The sequence below is a fragment of the Pseudochaenichthys georgianus genome, chromosome 16 (assembly GCF_902827115.2).
Source record: "Pseudochaenichthys georgianus chromosome 16, fPseGeo1.2, whole genome shotgun sequence".
Lineage (NCBI taxonomy): Eukaryota > Metazoa > Chordata > Actinopteri > Perciformes > Channichthyidae > Pseudochaenichthys > Pseudochaenichthys georgianus.
This window is the reverse complement of record NC_047518.2, coordinates 35,665,818-35,679,219: the sequence shown is the minus strand read 5'-3', so window position 1 is coordinate 35,679,219 and position 13,402 is coordinate 35,665,818.

Genomic DNA, 13,402 nt, shown 5'->3' with positions numbered 1-13,402 from the left:
GTGTGTGTGTGTGTGTGTGTGTGTGTGTGTGTGTGTGTGTGTGTGCGTGTAACACGTTCTCACTCCCATCCCGTCACATATTGACGGACGGTCAGGGCCCCTCCCCGTCGCTATATTACGTACAGGGTACCCCTTGCCCGTCAGGCTTCTACGGGCAGGGCGTCCCATAGACCTTCATTGCGGACAGCGGACCCCTTGACCGTCAGGCTTCTACGGGCAGGGCGTCCCATAGACCTTCATAGACCACGTGATCAACAACGATGGCCGACCTTCGTGTTATTCTCGGTGGAAAATGCCTATTTTAAGGTTCATTTGGCCATTAAAATGCGTTTTGATGTCATTTTATGCGAGTAATGAGTTTTTATTTCTGATTATTTGTGCAGTACATGTACATGATGTTTAGTTTGCTAGTTATGACGAAGATTACTTCATGAATGTGTACACATTCATGGTTGCTAAGGTGGTTGCTATGGACGCTGCAACAGCTCCCAGACCACGTGATCAACAACAATGGCCGACCTTCGTGTTATTCTCGGTGGAAAATGCCTATTTTAAGGTTCATTTGGCCATTAAAATGCGTTTTGATGTCATTTTATGCGAGTAATGAGTTTTTATTTCTGATTATTTGTGCAGTACATGTACATGATGTTTAGTTTGCTAGTTATGACGAAGATTACTTCATGAATGCTAACGTTTTTTTGGTGGAAATGTGTTTTTTCACAGCAAAGTCACCCTCTGTACTTGGACTTATTGGGAGAATCTAAAGGCAAGAACATCCCAAATATTCATTTAGGTCTTTATTTTAGACCTTTAGTGTTGCCGTCTGTGAGGAAAATACATGGGGCTCAGAGCCTCGTATTTTTAAAATCTTTTTTTCCTTCTAATTTGTTATTCTTTTCAAAATAACACACTGTTATTTACTCACCAATAACACACAATTATCCTTGCTTTTATTTATTGGTTTAATTCCATAATCTCGGTTTTTTTGGCGTTCGTCAGGAACTGAATTTCAAAATAAAAATAACCGGAAACAGACGTAGGCATTTCGAGCGATTACCCAAGATCCTCAGCTACGCTGATTGGATGTTTTAGCCGCAATGCATGCTGGGATTTGGTGTTTATATTATATGAAATCCGGAAAACATTTTAAAAGAATAAAATAATACTTAATTCCGAGTGCTCTTGCTTTTCTCTTTGAAAGTCATCACATAACGGCATTGTAATACACGGTTCGGCTGCATTAAATATTACAGATCTGCCGTAGTTCTTTATGTATAGAGCCCTGATGAGAAGACCTTTGGAAAAACTGAAGAAATGCCGCCGAAACTGAATACTTGACGTGGATCATAAATATATCAACAATTAAAAAACATCTTCAATTTCTCTTCACACAATACGTCTCCTTGCAGTATCAACACTAATTCGGCTGACTTTTACATTTGATATAATTCATAGATAGGTTATATTTACACCATAACGGTGCACAGCTGATATAAAAGGACTTGTAGTTTTTAAAGATATTACTGATTTGAATTGGATTGAATTTTGAATGTAAGAATGTAAATACTGAGTCTGAAATAGTATAGCAATATGCTGTAAAATTATGTGAAAGCATGAATAAAACTACACATCTTCAGATGTTGTACATACAAGTGTCTGTGTGTACCTTGTGTGCACCGCCTAGTGGTTAAAGCACGTTATTGAATTATTGTTTTTATGTGTTATATTTGATTAAAAAATATTAAGAGTACATATACTTTCATAGGGGGAAAGTAGAAGGTCTGTGATAGAAATATAGAATATAAAAAATCAAGAAGATACTATAAGTGATCTCTACAATAAAACAGTTTAGTGCAGGATGTACAAAGATATTAATAGGAGGAGGTGCAAAACAGAAAAACGAATTAACCTTTATTTAAACATTAAATAACAGATTAATATCTTCTTTTAAATAAAAAAAAAACTTTGGGGGTATCTATCTACAGATAAATATTAAGCCTGACAAAGTACTTAACGTCTAATATATTGCTTTCCTGCAATGTTAACTATGTTGAAGCACTTATTTTAACTGATATTATACATGGATTATACTCTTATGTATGTAGATAGAATAAGAAATGTGCAGAATATGACAGTTTAATGGTGGAGGTACACACATATTGATAGATGTCTTGTAATGCACTGTTGAGGGAACTGTGACCCAAGTTTTTCATTCATTGCATAACTACACCGCAGTTGTGTATATGATATGTCAATAAACCTTTAAAATCTTGATAGGGATGTGCAAAATAGCGATAATATACAGTCTTTAATTAACTATTAGTAGAGAATAACGAGTAATTAATATACTTTATTACTCGTTTCCATTCATGTCAATTGCAGATACATGTTTAGTCTTCTCAAGCACCAACTATCAAATATCTCTCCTGATCGTTGGCACTTGACAATCACCTTCCCTGATTTAAGGGTTGTTTATATTTCACATCATTAATCAGAATCTGCAAAGTAACTCAAATAAGTGTAGTGGAGTAAAAATACCAGGTTAACCTCTGAATTGTAGTGGAGTAGAATTACAAAGTATCAATGAGCTGTCATGTGGGTATATTAATGCTATATATTGATGCTGCGCATTATGGACAGCGATTTTCACCCATTTATTAATTATATGTTTTACCAATGTGTTTAATACTGGCAACTTCTAATTGTGGGAAAAACGAAAACGTTCAGTAGAGACGTCCCATAGAACATTTTGCGAAACACAATAGTAGTGTGTAGTTCTGGGGGGGCGTTCGATTCCAGTTTTGGATAGTCTGGCGTGGTTTCGTTCCATTTCACACAGCTGTTTGACGCTCTGCGTAACCTTACGGGGACTGTAGTCCTAAACGATAGCTGGGGATTATGGGTAGTGTAGTGTCTTCGGCCATCCTAAACTCAGAAATGTTGACAATCGCAATGATGCTCGAAATGTCCCTTATAGGCCTACGTCTGTTTCCGGTTATTTTTATTTTGAAATTCGGTTCCTGACGAACGCCAAAAAAGCCCGAGATTATGGAATTAAACCAATAAATAAAAGCATGGATAATTGTGTGTTATTGGTGAGTAAATAACAGTGTGTTATTTTGAAAAGAATAACAAATTAGAAGGAAAAAAAGATTTTAAAAATACGAGGCTCTGAGCCCCATGTATTTTCCTCACAGACGGCAACACTAAAGGTCTAAAATGAAGACCTAAATTAATATTTGGGATGTTTTTGCCTTTAGATTCTCCCAATAAGTCCAAGTACAGAGGGTGACTTTGCTGTGAAAAAACACATTTCCACCAAAAAAACGTTAGCATTCATGAAGTAATCTTCGTCATAACTAGCAAACTAAACATCATGTACATATACTGCACAAATAATCAGAAATAAAAACTCATTACTCGCATAAAATGACATCAAAACGCATTTTAATGGCCAAATGAACCTTAAAATAGGCATTTTCCACCGAGAATAACACGAAGGTCGGCCATTGTTGTTGATCACGTGGTCTGGGAGCTGTTGCAGCGTCCATAGCAACCACCTTAGCAACCATGAATGTATACACATTCGTGAAGTAATCTTCGTCATAACTAGCAAACTAAACATCATGTACATGTACAGTACTGCACAAATAATCAGAAATAAAAACTCATTACTCGCATAAAATGACATCAAAACGCATTTTAATGGCCAAATGAACCTTAAAATAGGCATTATGAAGGTCTATGGGACGCCCTGCCCGTAGAAGCCTGACGGTCAAGGGGTCCGCTGTCCGCAATGAAGGTCTATGGGACGCCCTGCCCGTAGAAGCCTGACGGGCAAGGGGTAGGCCTACCCTGTACGTAATATAGCGACGGGGAGGGGCCCTGACCGTCCGTCAATATATGATGGGATGGGAGTGAGAACGTGTTGGAGAGAGAGAGGGAGAGAGAGGGACCGGTGCCAGCAGCAGGGACCGTGTTGTTAGCATCTGGTTAGCTAGCTGCACTAACGGACATACGGAGCTGTTGGTTCCACAACAAGCTGGAGGAGAACTCTCCTCTCAGACTGAGAGGCTCAGGTGAGCTAAAGGACTCTCTGAGTGTTTATATAGTTAACTTTAGTCTAATTAGTTAGTTAGTTAGTTAATTTAGTTAGTTATCTCAGTGGGTCTCAAACGGTTTGGTCACAAATTATTCAAAAGATTATTTCCGCGGCACACCTTCATATGATCATTATAGTTATAAAAAAATAAGAGAATAAAGGAAGAACAGTTATGAAATACTATATGGCAATAAAACAAGAATACAGTTTGAAAGGGGAGTGATTTGTAAAATACCCATAAAGAAAAAGTAAATCTGTTTACAGTTGCGTTTCATCTGGATGTTGAGAGATGTATCCATAGATCTCTTAATGTTGCTCTCAAAGTGCACCAGATTGATGCTTTTAACTTCAATATTTAAAAACAAATCTTCCCGGGGGAGCATCCCCCCGGACCCCCCTAGAGGAGGTGAGGTCCGCTCCCCACTCGTAAAAAATAGCACTTTACCCCTGCCTATATGCCGTGAACTGATTATCGAGCCTTCATTGTAACAGTTGCGGGTGTACTGTGTGTTTGCGTGTGGGGATTGCTTTTGTGCGTGCTCTATAGTGCCCGTAATAGTGTTCACTGGAGTCCAGCACCTCAGCACCCCCACTCAAAATACCTTCCCGCGCCTCTGAAAACCGCTTTACTTCCACACAACATCAAACCCCAAAAATCATAAAAACGTTAGGGGAGGGAGATATTGGCAGTAGAACAAACATAGTGTCATAACACACTAAAATGTGTGAAATACATTGGGTGTGAAATCAAAATTCAATGCTTATATACAGAATATTTCCTGCACATTTAAAGGCAAGAGGGGATTTCCAACAAGCTTTTCTTTAAGTAGTTGTGAGGCATTTATGTGCATTTATGTGGTCAGTTACTATAGCTGAGGTGTCAGGTATGCTTTATGAGAATATTACATTTGGGATTAAGATGCTGTCCAGAGTTGCAGCTGTCATCACTCATGCTTCAGGATAGGAGGGATTTTATAGTGTTTGGATCAGAGCGGTGGACATGTCTAACCCTGAACTGTGGAAAAATAAGGCCTTGTTTTCCTGCTGAGAACACTCATTACAAGACAGTATAAGAGCTTCCCACAAACAAGCACAACTCCTTGACCTCAGATGTGAGTGAATGGAGAGGACGAGAGCTCGCGCCAAGCCACAGAGGCTCCAAACCTCGCCAGCAAGCACCAGCCCCGGGAGTGTCAACTTGGGACACATTGTTGTTTTTTACTTTCTCCATCCACAGGCCTTCAGTACTCAGGGAGCCGCTACAGCTGGCGTCTGTTGTGGTACAGTACTACATCTGAAGGAACACAAATCTAGTAGATAACAAGTCCCTCTTGGTGGTGCATTACTGCTGAGGGACTGCTGAGGGATGAGAACAAATAAACTAAAGTCCTCCATTCATAATGCATGTTTACCATCTTAGTTTAGCCGGTTAGTGTTCGTACAATTACAAATAAACACCATTGTAAACAGGTAATCAGTGAACAGATACCTCAATATAAATTTCTTAAAACTTGGGTTTGCAGATAACTTATTCCAATGTCTTTGCTTATCGAATGGATATATCAGTACTTGATTTAAACTGTAAACTGCTTTGTAATGTTCTGACTCAGCATTGACCAATCCTCCAGCTTCTCCAGTAGCAAACATACAGTTAAGTATATTCACTGAGGTATGCTGAATTACCAGTGAGAGTATAATCCCTCAGACATTTGGGGTTAACCCACGTCTGCTGAGGTCACAGACTACAGACGTGACTGTGGTGGACCAGTACACTTTGTCAAGTGGACACCTAACGGTAAACTGAGCAACAGCACAGGCCAGGGAAGAGCAGGAAGAAACTAGAGGGGCAAGGAGCTTCACTATCCGTGGTAGCGCCAATGTTCCTATATGGAAATTATTTAAAAGGTTTATCAAAACACCTTTATATTTGAATTTGTATAGAATAAACAGTTCTTTGTATTCGTCTGATATTCGAACAGGGTATTTATTTCACTAGCTTAGTTGTTTCTGCAAATAAATACTCTTGCACCCTTGGTTCACAAAATATCTCTTTGTTTAATCCGAGTGAGGATATTTGACCGTGAGAATTAAAGTTATCCATTTGACAACACAGAGAACATCACCAATGTGTTGCTTCCCAAACAAATCAAACTTGTCTCTACAATCTTCATGGATTTTATTGCATTTGCATATAGTGACTCACTCACAAAACAGAAAGCAGTGACGTGTTTGGTGTAAAATGAGATAAATGTCCCCCCTCATTGATTATTTTATAGCCTCTGTTGCGTCACTGCCGATGAGTTGGCAGTAGACTCACACTTCCAGTTACAAATGTGTGGTTAAAACTTTGAAGGGATTATAAAATGTCTTATGAGAGTAAGAATGAAAACAAGTTCTTCTTGGAGTCATCTTCAATGATTCAACATTGTTTTAGGATAGCTGGTAACACTTTATAATAAGGTACACAAAATGTGCTTAGTTACTGAGTAGTGAATAAGGAACGACTAGTTAGTTAATGGTTAGTTAATGAGGAGTTCCTCAGTGACTGCGATTGAAGAACTGATGGTTAGTTACTGGTAAACAGACTGGGGGTACTGAATTAATGAATGATTCGTTAATGGTTAGTTAATGAGTTACTCTTTTTGATGCATTACTTTACTTGAGGGGACACAAACTGCTTAAGTAATGGTAAGGTAATCATTAGGTAATGGGTAACTACTCTTTTTGATGCATTACTTTACTTGAGGGGACACAAACTGCTTAAGTAATGGTAAGGTAAGTAATGATGACTTAAGCAGTAACACGTGAGTCGGATCCACATCCACCAGTCGATCCAGTGTGGGACCCAAGCCAGCCGAAGATGGCCGGTTGAAAAGTGCCCTGCTGCAGTGGACCATTGCTTCAATCAAAGTCACCCAGGAACTTCTCATTAACTAACCATTAAAGAATGATTCATTAATACAGTACCCCCCAGTCTGTTTACTAGTAACTAACCATCAGTTCTTCAATTGCAATCACTCAGGAACTCCTCATTAACTATCTAGTCGTTCCTTATTCACTACTCAGTAACTAAGCACATGGTGTGTACCTTATTGTAAAGTGTTACCGGAGAGCTTATTTATGAGATATTTGGCTGCCATTATGTTTTTACGAACAGTCCAAACCGAAAAGGTTTAAATGATTGAATTTTGACAACACCTAATCATCATGCCCCAGACTTTATCTTGCATGAGGAGTTCCCATTTCAAAAGTTCAAACAACACACCACAGGGAGGTGTTAATAGTTGGAATAAATTCCCCACACTGCTCAAACTCATCTATCAAAACCACATCCAGGACAAGAGCAAAAAAAAAAGTGTTTGCAGGAACCTATGCAGTGTTTTGATACTGCTCAACTTCCTCGAGCAGCCAAAAGGGCAAATGACTGACACACACACGCACGCACGCACGCACGCACGCACGCACGCACGCACGCACGCACGCACGCACGCACGCACGCACGCACGCACGCACGCACGCACGCACACACACACACACACACACACACACACACACACACACACACACACACACACACACACACACACACACACACACACACACACACACACACACACACGGGACATTACATTGACTTACATGCATTTCCTGGAGACTTATCCTAACCTTAACCATAACCAACACATGACTAACCCTAACCCTAATCCTAAACCTAACCAAGTCTTCACCCTAAAAGTAATGATTCCCCTTATGGGAACCTCCAATTTGTCCCCATAAGGGAGGCGAGTCCCCACAAGTGACTGTGTAAACAGATTTAGGTCCCCACAAGTATAGTAATGCTAGGCACGCACACACACACACACACACACACACACACACACACACACACACACACACACACACACACACACACACACACACACACACACACACACACACACACACACACACACACACACACACACACACACACACACACACACACACACACACACACACACACACACACACACACACACACACACACACACACACACACACCACTTTATATAAACACCAGGGGCCTCATTTATAAAGGGATATACGCTCAAAAAATGGTGTACGCCAGTTTCTGCGCAATGTTTGCGATTTATAAAATACTAACTTGACGGGAAAACGTGCGGTCCTCCACGCAAACTCTAACCCATGCGTACGCACTAAGCACAAAAACGGGAGAGACGAGAAACTGCGACACCGTTGGCAGAAGGAAGAATGGAGAGACATATGTGGAAATAATACCATAAACAAAATGTTACCTCTCATTTATCATATGAAGAATTCATTTTCAAACATTGATTAAAGCCAATCTTAAAATGATTAAACAAACGCCTGTTTGAGACTCCTCAGTGCACACAAAAACATAACTTGGAGAAATAAATAAATACGGATATGTTATTTAAAACCACCTCGAATATGTTGTGTTAATGTTATGAAATGTTTTCTCATAAATTATGCGGTTTTGCATTTCTATAGGTTGTACGAGCATGGTTTTACATACTATCATGTTTAATCATGTTGTATGCCGTTTGCTAAGACTTGATAAGTCGCTCATAAAACACAGGAGGTATGGAAACTAAGAACACCATATGTGGTAAATTGTACTGTGTGGTGACACGTTATGGGACATAATTCACCTCTCTTATTGTGTTGCCACACGGACCCTTTAGTGGGAACACCTGGAGAGTTAGCCTCCATTCCTGCTAGCTCGTTAAGCAGAGCAGACGATGTGTTGACCTCTCTATAATTAATGGATAATAAAGAGTGGAACTCCGTTCTGAATACACCGCCTCCGACTCCCTTTTCCTGGCGCTACACTGGTGACCCTGACGTTTCCGAGAAAGTTTCCGGAAAATTAACGAGCATGGCTGAACGCGATGTGTTCGTAAAGCTGCCGGAATTCTGGGAGCACGCCGCGGAGGCATGGTTCGCACATGTGGAGGCGCACTTCGCCTGCCGACAGGTCCGTGACGGGGACCTGAAATACTACCATGTGGTAGCAGCGCTGGGCTGCTCTACGTCGTCCAGGTTGGTGGGATTCATCGCAGCCCCCCCACATCATGGCAAATATGAGGCGATTAAGGCCCTTCTCCTTAAGACATTTAGCTTATCTGCTAAGGAGAGAGCCCGCCAGTTACTTGACATTCAAGGCCTAGGAGACAGCAAGCCATCTCAGCGAATGGAGAAAATGCTAAATCTGCTAGGGGGGGAAGATCCCCGGATTTTATTCACGGAGATTTTCCTGCGTCACTTGCCTCCCCGGGTCCAGACGGCGCTGGCCAACACGCCTGTCACGGAGCCGCGTGCCTTGGCTGAGGAAGCGGATCGTTTTTTCCTGGCTACACAACAGCCCGGTGCAGAGACGTTAGCCGCGACGCGCAGCAGCCCATCTGCAGTCAAGACAGCATGGCGGGGGCCGGACACGGCTGTGGCGAGCCGGCGTGGAGACACCGGAGAGTGCTCTTACCACGCACGTTTCGGGACAAGGGCGAAGAGATGCATCGCTCCGTGCAGCTACAAACCCCCGGGAAACGGAGGGGCCGGCGCTCGGTAGTGGCCCTGAGCGTCGGCGGCACGTGCAGGCTCCTCTTCGTCAGCGACAGCGTTTCGGGGAGCCTGTTTCTGTGTGACACGGGCGCTCAACGGAGCGTAGTTCCCGCGTCGAGTGAAGACGTCACCCGGGGAGGGCACGGACCGCGATTGACGACGGCTAACGGCGGTCCCATTCGCACGTACGGCGTGAGGCCTATGTGTTTGTGCATCGGAGGACAGCGTTTCAGCTGGGATTTCGTGACAGCGGACATTTCTTTTCCCCTCCTCGGAGCGGATTTTTTGTGTGCTCATGGACTCTTAGTGGACGTTAAGGCGTTTGATTGATGCCTTGACGTTTTCTTCCCTCGTGTGCACACTTGGCAGCGCAGCGTACGACGGGCTGTCGGGCTCGCTGTCAGGGGCAGACACGTTTCTCAGACTGTTGGCCGAGTTTCCAGACCTGTCGCTGCCCACCTTCTCTGCGCTTACCACTAAGCATGGCGTGGAGCACCACGTCACTACCGAGGGGCCTCCTGTCTACGCCAGGGCCCGGCGGTTGAACCCTTCTAAGCTGGCTGTGGCGAGGGCGGAGTTTGCAACCATGGAGCGCCTGGGCATTGTCCGCCGCTCTGACAGTCCTTGGGCTTCCCCCCTGCACGTCGTCCCCAAACCGAACGGCGGGTTCCGCCCGTGCGGGGATTACCGCCGACTCAACGACACCACTACGCCTGACCGCTATCCGGTGCCGCACATTCAGGACTTTTCGGCTCATCTGGCCGGTACAGGGGTGTTTTCCAAGGTGGGCCTGGTGCGTGGATACCACCAGGTGCCCATGCACCCCCTGGACATTCCTAAGATGGCAGTGATAACACCTTTTGGACTTTTTGAGTTCCTGCGGATGCCTTTTGGACTCAAGAATGCCGCTCAGACGTTCCAGCGCCTGATGGATTCGGTACTGCGGGACCTGCCGTTTGTGTTTTTCTACCTCGACGACATACTCGTCGCCAGCGCTTCAGTGCAGGAGCACCTGTCCCACCTCCGAGCCCTTTTCACACGGCTCAACGAACACGGATTAATCATCAATCCGGCAAAGTGCCAGTTCGGGGTGTCTGACATTGATTTCCTGGGGCACCGCGTCACCAAGGGCGGTGCGACACCTCTGCCAGCGAAGGTGGAGGCTGTTGCGGCTTTTCCTCGCCCGCTCACAGCCCGGTCGCTCCGTGAGTTTCTGGGGATGGTGACCTTCTACCACCGTTTCATCGCCCGGGCCGCACACATCATGCGGCCGCTGTATGAAGCGTTGAAAGGCAAGACCCCCGTCCAGGCGATCGACTGGACAGCAGAGGCGGACGTCGCTTTTGCTGAGGTCAAGACCGGGTTGGCTCAGGCGGCTTTGCTGGCACACCCATCATCTACGGCTCCCATTTCCATCACCACGGACGCGTCGGACTACGCGGTCGGCGCAGTGCACGAGCAGTGGGTGGAGGGCGCTTGGCAGCCGCTCGCCTTTTTCAGCCGCCAGCTGACGTCCAGAGAACGCAGGTACAGCGCCTTTGACCGAGAGCTCCTTGGACTTTATTTGGCCGTGCGGCACTTCCGTTTCATGCTGGAAGGCCGTGAATTTACGGCGTTTGTCGACCACAAGCCGCTCACCTTCGCCATGTCAAAAGTGGCGGAGCCTTGGTCGGCACGTCAGCAGCGGCAGCTTTCCTACATATCAGAGTTCACTACGGACATTAAGCACGTGGCTGGCAAGTCGAACCTGGTTGCTGATTGCCTCTCGTCATCGGTGCCGTCCAGTTGGGCCTGGACTATACTCGCATGGCGGCGGACCAGGTCACAGATTCCGGCGTCCAGGCTCTGAAGGTGGAGGGCGCGGTGCTGCGCTTGGAGGACGTAGTGTTCGACGACGCGGGCATTACCCTCCTGTGTGACGTTTCCACGGGCCTGGCGCGGCCTGTCGTCCCTGCCAGCTGGAGGCGCTCTGTGTTCGAAGCGGTGCACGGCCTATCACACCCCGGCGTTAAACCTTCGGTGCGCTTGGTGGCCGCGAAGTTCGTCTGGCATGGGCTGAAAAAGGATGTGAGGACTTGGGCCAGGGAGTGCGTGGCTTGTCAACGCGTTAAGGTGCACCGCCACACGAAGGCCCCGTTGGAGCGTTTCCTGGTGCCTGAGAGGAGGTTTGATCATGTCAACATTGACCTGGTTGGTCCGTTGCCTTCCTCTCAGGGGTTTTCCTACCTCCTCACCATGGTGGACAGAACGACCCGTTGGCCGGAGGCAGTTCCGCTCGTTTCGACATCAGCCGCAGACGTTGCCCGGGCCTTCATTGCAACGTGGGTTTGTCGTTTTGGCACCCCGTCAGACATTTCCTCAGACAGGGGCTCTCAGTTCACGTCCGAGCTCTGGAACGCTGTGGCAGGCGGTTTGGGGGTCAAGCTGCACAGGACTACCGCTTACCACCCTCAGGCTAACGGCCTCTGCGAGCGCTTTCATCGCTCCATGAAGGCGTCCCTCAAGGCGTCCCTCAAGGCGTCCCTCAAGGCGTCCCTCAAGGCGTCCCTCAAGGCGTCCCTCAAGGCCGGCCTTACGGACGGTAACTGGGTCGACAAGCTGCCCCGGGTGATGCTGGGCCTGAGGATCGCACCCAAGGAAGATCTGCAGTGTTCTACAGCGGAGATGGTCTACGGTCAGCCGCTGAGAGTTCCGGGGGATTTCCTCCCAAATGCATCAGCTCCCTGGTCTGCCACGGCCCAGCGAGTTTTTCTGCGTGACGCGGCGGAGGCTTTCGCTCCAGTCCCGACTACTCAGCAGGGTGCGCCAAGGTCTCAAGTTCCCGCGGAGCTACGCTCAGCTGGGCACGTCTTCATCCGTCACGACGCACACAGAGGCTCCTGCAGCCCCCTTACGACGGACCTTTCCGGGTTTTGGAACACGGTGAAAAACACCTGGTGGTCGACATGGGCGGTAAGGCTGAGCACGTCTCGGTTGACCGGGTGAAGGCTGCTCACTTGGACGTGGACCGGCCGGTGGTGCTGGCTCGGCCGCCGAGACGGGGCCGACCCCCGGCTTTGATTCCTGTCAGGGAGTGTGGACCTGTTGTTCCGGTCCCTCCTCTGTCAGGGGCCGCACGGGCGGAGGTCGCTGTACCGACTCCGGTGCGCAGGTCTCGTGGGGGCAGGCGGATTGTTCCTCCCCGCCATACGGATTTTGTTTACACGTGAATTCTGGGGGGGCTTGTGTGGTGACACGTTATGGGACATAATTCACCTCTCTTATTGTGTTGCCACACGGACCCTTTAGTGGGAACACCTGGAGAGTTAGCCTCCATTCCTGCTAGCTCGTTAAGCAGAGCAGACGATGTGTTGACCTCTCTATAATTAATGGATAATAAAGAGTGGAACTCCGTTCTGAATACACCACATCCGACTCCCTTTTCCTGGCGCTACAACAGCTAATATAACACAACACATTAGTTGTATTTCCTTCAACTGGTGGATATAGAGTTGTTGCAGTGGAGACGCTGCGCACAGCTGATCGACAGCTGGGACACAAACAACCAAATACGAAAACATAATTCGGATCCAGTCGTCATGACTCCAATCCGGAGGGATTCCCCGATCATTTCTACAGTCTCTCATCAAGGGGGGGTCTCCTGTCCCCGGTACAAACACACTGCCTGAGGAGGGCTATGTGTATTTTTTCATGAACCTTTTTCGGACCACTTATTTA